Genomic DNA, 5,693 nt, shown 5'->3' with positions numbered 1-5,693 from the left:
TCCAGAGAGACACCATTGCTCTTTAGTACATTGGAGGGGTCCCTAACAGCAGACTTTCCCATCGCAATACATTTTTTTATTTCCTGGCTGCTGGTGCCAAGAGTGTTGACCATAGAGCCAAGCAAACTAAAATTGTTAACAATCTCAATCTCTTCCCCATCCATCCTGATGCTGTCAATTGGTCCAGTGGTGAGAATCTTTGTCTTCTTGACATTGAGCTTCAATCCATACTGAAGGCTGCAGTCCTTGACTCTCTGCAGCAAGTGCATCAGGTCCTCCTCAGTTTCAGCAAGCAGGGTTGTGTTTTTATATGTACTTTCATTCTTAATTCCAATCATAGACAATTTTGAAAGCCAGTCAGAAAGATTTCAGGCTCTGCTATTTTCTTGTGCTCCCAAGAACGACGAGAATAAAAACAAAAATTAAAGGAAAAAAACACACACAAACAAAAACATTTTTAAACCCACAACAACCCCAAAACACCAGGACACAGAAAGCTTGGGTTGAGCGTGCCACCTAGCGGCCAGAGCATGCTTGTTATCATTCTTTATTTTCAACAGCAGCACTTCCAGTTCTGGGGGTTCGTTCTGAGTCCCTGACCCACCCGCGTGTTTCTGAGGATGTAAATCCCGTTGACGATTATTCATCTTTCTCCCCCTGAGCTGCTGGTGGACTTGAACGCCCCAGGACGCGCGGTCTTCTGTTTAGCAGCTCAAGATCCTACGGACTAGGACACCATAGGATATTTTGAATCAGACAATTCTATCATCTTCTACACTGGAAATGAAAAGATGAGAAACACAGGGGTCACATTCGTAGTTCAAAAGACGATTTCTAGATTCATCCTGGAATGCAGTGATGTGTGTGTTAGGATCACATCGATACACATACAATAAAGACCTGTTAATACGTTCAATAAAGGTTGTATTAAGAATCGTAGAAGTTCCATTAGCTGCTTCACAGTAGGGATTAAAGAGAAACTTTGGCCCTGCATTCAAAGAACCCAGAGGAGACGGATATGTAAAAACGGAATTCTATGCGGCAGCTGTTAAGATAAAGCTGGGTATTTTTAAACACAATATATTGCTTCTTGTGAAGTCAGGGGAAATGTTACAGAGGGGTTGAGCTCAAGAATTACTGCTTTGGTTCGAATCCACCAGATGCTCTGCCGGGGAAGGAGGGGCAATCTCCTCCCGTACCAGTCAGATTTGATTTGACGGTACACGCACACAAAAATTAAAATAAAAAGAATTACTGCTTATGGGAGGTCTGATGGCCTAGTGGCAATAAACTGCACTGCAATCCCAAAGGTAAGCAGTTTGACTCCTCCACCTCTGCTGTAGAAGGAGGGACAAACTCCTGCCAGTCAGAGCTGATTTGACGGTACACACACACACACACACAACACACACACTAATAAAATTTAAAAATAATTTTTTTTAAAAGAAGAATTATTGCTTGCTTATTCCTGTGCCCAATTATACAAGCAGTGAGGGCTGGTTTTGCTACAAATCTTCACTTATTTCTTAAGATATTGTTCACTATGGCAGTCACTTGTCACAGTAGAACACTTTTTGGGTTTTGGAGGGTTGGTTTTGGGTGATTTTTTTAAAATTTATTATTAATTTCAATGAAAATTTACAGGGACTTTGGATTTCCATTCATTCATTGTTGCACTTTTCTCCCCTCCCAACTCTCCCCCCAGTACACTACCCTCTTGGAAAAGTAAAAGAAAAATTATTTCACTGACTTACAATCCCTCAACCCAGGTCCACGCCACTATGCAGCCTTTGCTCTGGACTCTTGTCAAGACAAAAATACCTAATCACATATCCCTTTTAAACAGTTTTCTACCTCATCTGTTTCAGTGCAGTATACATTATTGAATTCATCTTTCTAAGTTCCCCCCAACCCTGTGGTCAGTCCTGTTTTACAACAGTGGCACCAGGCAGTATTTGTCCTTTGGTGACAGAGATACTTCACTCAGCATAATGTCCCCCAGGGTCACCCATTTTGAATAATATTGAATGAGTTCCTTGTTTTTCAGTGTATAGTATTCCATTGTGTGGATATACTACAGCTTCTCTATCCATTCGTTTGTGGATGGGTGATTTTTTTTAAGACAGTGAATAACTCTATATTGAGTCCTTTGGTTTACAACACAAGGTAAAAGGAAAATACGTTTTCTTTAACCAATATTTTCCAGAGTCATAGTAAAAAATTTTAGCACTAAAGGAATTACATTTCTCAAAATTGAAGAGCAAGTACACAGATTTTAACTTGATTCCTTGAATTTACCTTAAACACAATAGTAACCAACTCATTTTTTTCGGTGCCATATTTTATTGTTGCTTAGATCTTAAGTGTTAATTCAACCAATATCCACAAATTTCACCTCACAAATGAGTTTTGCATTTGGTGGGATTTTGGCATCTGGTGGTCCTGTGACACCATAATCCCATTCTCTAGGGTCCAATCTCTAGGCGAACCTTTTCCCCATTAGGCATAGTCTAGAGATCTTCATCCCACCCTCTGATAATTTGGCCAATTTCAACCTTAAAACTTAAAAAGCTTGGCAATTTTCTTCACCTTTGAATTTGTTTAACTATCAGTGTCAAAAACAGTACCATCCCATGATGTTCTGTATACCAACAGTGAAGAAAATCTCCTTTTTTAAGAATGTTGGTTTTATCTCCCTCATTAAGAACAGATTTTGTATATTTCGGTGGGTCCTCTTCCAGGGTCTCTTCAGACTTAGTTTCTTTGGGTTTGTCGTCCGTCAGTCCACATTTTCCACCTGTTCTGACACCTTATGTATACTTTCAGTACCTTTAAAATGTTTTTTTTTCAAAAAGATGGTTATAGGCTATAACCAAATGGTCCTTGTTAGATGTCTTGGCCACATTTGTGTGTGTGTGTATGTGGGGGGTTTTTTTATTATTATTAACTTTAATGAAAATTTACAGAGATTTTGGATTTCCATTCATTCATTGTTACACTTTTCTTCCTGCCCACCTCTGTCCCCCAATACACTCTTCTCTTTGAAAAGTAAAAGCAAAATTCTTTCATTGTTATACAATCCCTCCCCACAAGTCCATTCCACTCTACAGCCTTCATTCTGGACTCCTGTTATGACAATATTACCTAATCACATATCCCTTTTAAACAGTTCTCTCTCTCATCTGTTTCAATGCAGTATACATAATTTATCCCATCTTTCTCTGTCTTCCCCATCCCCCACCCCCGCAACCCCTATATCAGTCCCATTTTACAACAGTGTTGGCCACATTTTTAATGCTTCCTAATAGCTTGCTCAGCTCCACAATCAACACTCTTGGCACCAGCAGTCAGAAAATCAAAAGGTGAATTGCACTGGGAAAATCTGCTGTCAGGGACCTCTCCAGAGTACTGCCTGATCTGGGCCATGGTCTTTGCAATTACTTCCTTTGCATCAGAGACCTGGAAAATGATTAAGAATGACAGAAGAAGAATTGATGCCTTTGTATTGTGATGCTGGAGAAGAGCATTGAACATACCATGGACCACCAAGAAAACAAATAAATCTGGCTTAGAGAGGGTAAAACCAAGTTTCTCCTTGCAGGCTAGGATTTTGAAGCTCTGTCTCACATACTCTGAGCACGTGGCCAAGAGGGACCAGTCCTTGAAAAAGAACATCATACTTGGAAGGGTGGAGGAACAGCACAAGAGAGGAAGAATCTGGAAGAGTGACTGGGGCAATGGGGGTAGGTGTGTTGGGGTCAGTGAGACTGACTCAGAACAAGGCAGGCTTCAGAGCTCCCGTACATAGGGAAGCTATGGGTCGCAGGTGACTCTACAGTACATAACAAAACAATAGCTTATATTCTACAAGAAATGTATTTGAACTGTGATCCTGGAGAAACTTGATGACGTCTTTCTTGTGTAGCTGCTCACTGTGCAGTTGTTCCATGGTTCACACCCACTGTGGGACATTCACCTCATCTTCCCCCCACAGACTCTGCTTTACTGAGTAGAGCTCCACAATGGAACATTTGTAATGTAGCTAGTCTCAGCAGAGATATGCTCTGTTACATATGGAATTTATAAAGATTATCATAAAAAGAGTTACATTCATCTTACTACTGTTTTTGTTGCTGTTGTTGTTTCTTGCCGTCAGTTGGAAATGATTGCTAGCTAGCCCTTCAGTGGGTTTTCAGAGGCTGTAAATGGAGTAGGAAGAGAGTGCCCACCTTCGTCCTGAGGAGCAGCTGGTGGATTCAGACTTAGTGTCTTTGGATTGGCAACACAGTTGCTTAGCAGGGCTCCCTGAATATTGATTGCTATGTGCTAAGAGTCAGGGGACCAAAAGCCCTGAGCCAATGAAATAGCTCCTCTAACAATGGCAAAAGCAGTTAAGCACGAGTCTCAGAACTAACATAACCCAGCAATCCACATCAGAGGGCATGCCCATCCTCATCCCAGACGTTTGGCTTTATCACAGGACATGTGATTCTTAGAACAATCTCATTCATGTAATTACCATATGGCCTTAGTTAAGCCTTTTAACCTTTGGAAGCCTTGATTTTTCTTTTGCCAGCAGAATGGATATAACACTTCCTACCTGGAAGTAAAACAGGCTTGGAAGCAGGAGTGGCATCCATTTCAGAAATAGCTTACCTCCAGAAACTCTATGAACCTGGAGAAAGGACAAAAGTTATAGAGGTGTCCAGGTCTTTTGTTCATAGGATCTCTATGAGTCGCTTACGACTCGAAGGCACTTAACAACAACAACAACAACATGTGCTGTCCAGTCCCATGACTCATAGTGACCCTATGTACAACAGCTCTGAACTCTGCCCAATCTTGAGTCAATCTCACTGTCTCTGACACACCTACCCAAATTCCTAAATTACTTTCAGTCCATCTCATCCAGGGTCTTCCTGTCCTGTGCTATCCCTCCATCATTCCAAGCATCTGTTTTTTTTTTCCTTTTGCTGCCAATTGTCCCAGTGGTGCAAATCTTTGTTTTCTTAATGTTGAACTTCAATTCATATTGAAGACCACAGTCATTGGCCTTCTGCAGAAAATGCCTCAGATCCTCTTCAGTTTCAGCAAGCGAGACCGTATTACCTGCATAATGTAGGTTGTTGATGAAGATTCTTCCAATCCTTATGCCATATTTCTCCTTATAATGCCCAGCCTCCTGAATGATCCATTCCACATATAGGTTGAAAAGTTACGGAAGGGTTGAGAAACAGGGAAGGATAGGAAGATCCCAGATGAGATGGATTGGCACAGTAACTGGGGTAATGAGGGTAGGTTTTTCAGGTACAGTGAGATTGGCTTAGGATAGAGCTGGCTTTAGAGCGATTGTGCAAAGTGTCACTATGAGTTGTAGTCAATTTGATGGCATATAACAACAACTTCCAGTCAGTTAGCTAGGTTTTCAGATTTGTTGGCAGAACCTGGTGAGCACATCTGTTTGTTGAAATACGTCAATTAGTATACCATCAGTTCCTGGGGCCTTATTCTTTGCTATTTCATTCAGAGGAGCTCAAACTTCCTTCGTCATCACTATTACCTTGGTCATATATTACTTCATGAAATTCTTCTGTGTCCGCCAATTTTTTTGTTGTTGTAGTTACTCATTGATTCTGTGTACTCCTTCCATCTTCTTTTGATGCCTCCTGGATCATTCAGCATTCTGCCTGTGT

At 41.1% G+C, this 5,693-nt stretch overlaps 1 pseudogene; it reads right to left on the bottom strand.

Annotated features, from left to right (window-relative positions):
• Positions 1-2,371: 2,371 nt before the first annotated feature.
• On the bottom strand, positions 2,372-3,949 carry LOC102857033 (annotated as a pseudogene).
• Positions 3,950-5,693: the final 1,744 nt, after the last annotated feature.

This window comes from Elephantulus edwardii, unplaced genomic scaffold (assembly GCF_000299155.1).
Source record: "Elephantulus edwardii isolate Elephantulus edwardi_28Jun2011 unplaced genomic scaffold, EleEdw1.0 scaffold00124, whole genome shotgun sequence".
NCBI lineage: Eukaryota > Metazoa > Chordata > Mammalia > Macroscelidea > Macroscelididae > Elephantulus > Elephantulus edwardii.
Note: the sequence above shows the minus strand (reverse complement) of the source record. Positions and strands in the feature narration are given on the sequence as shown.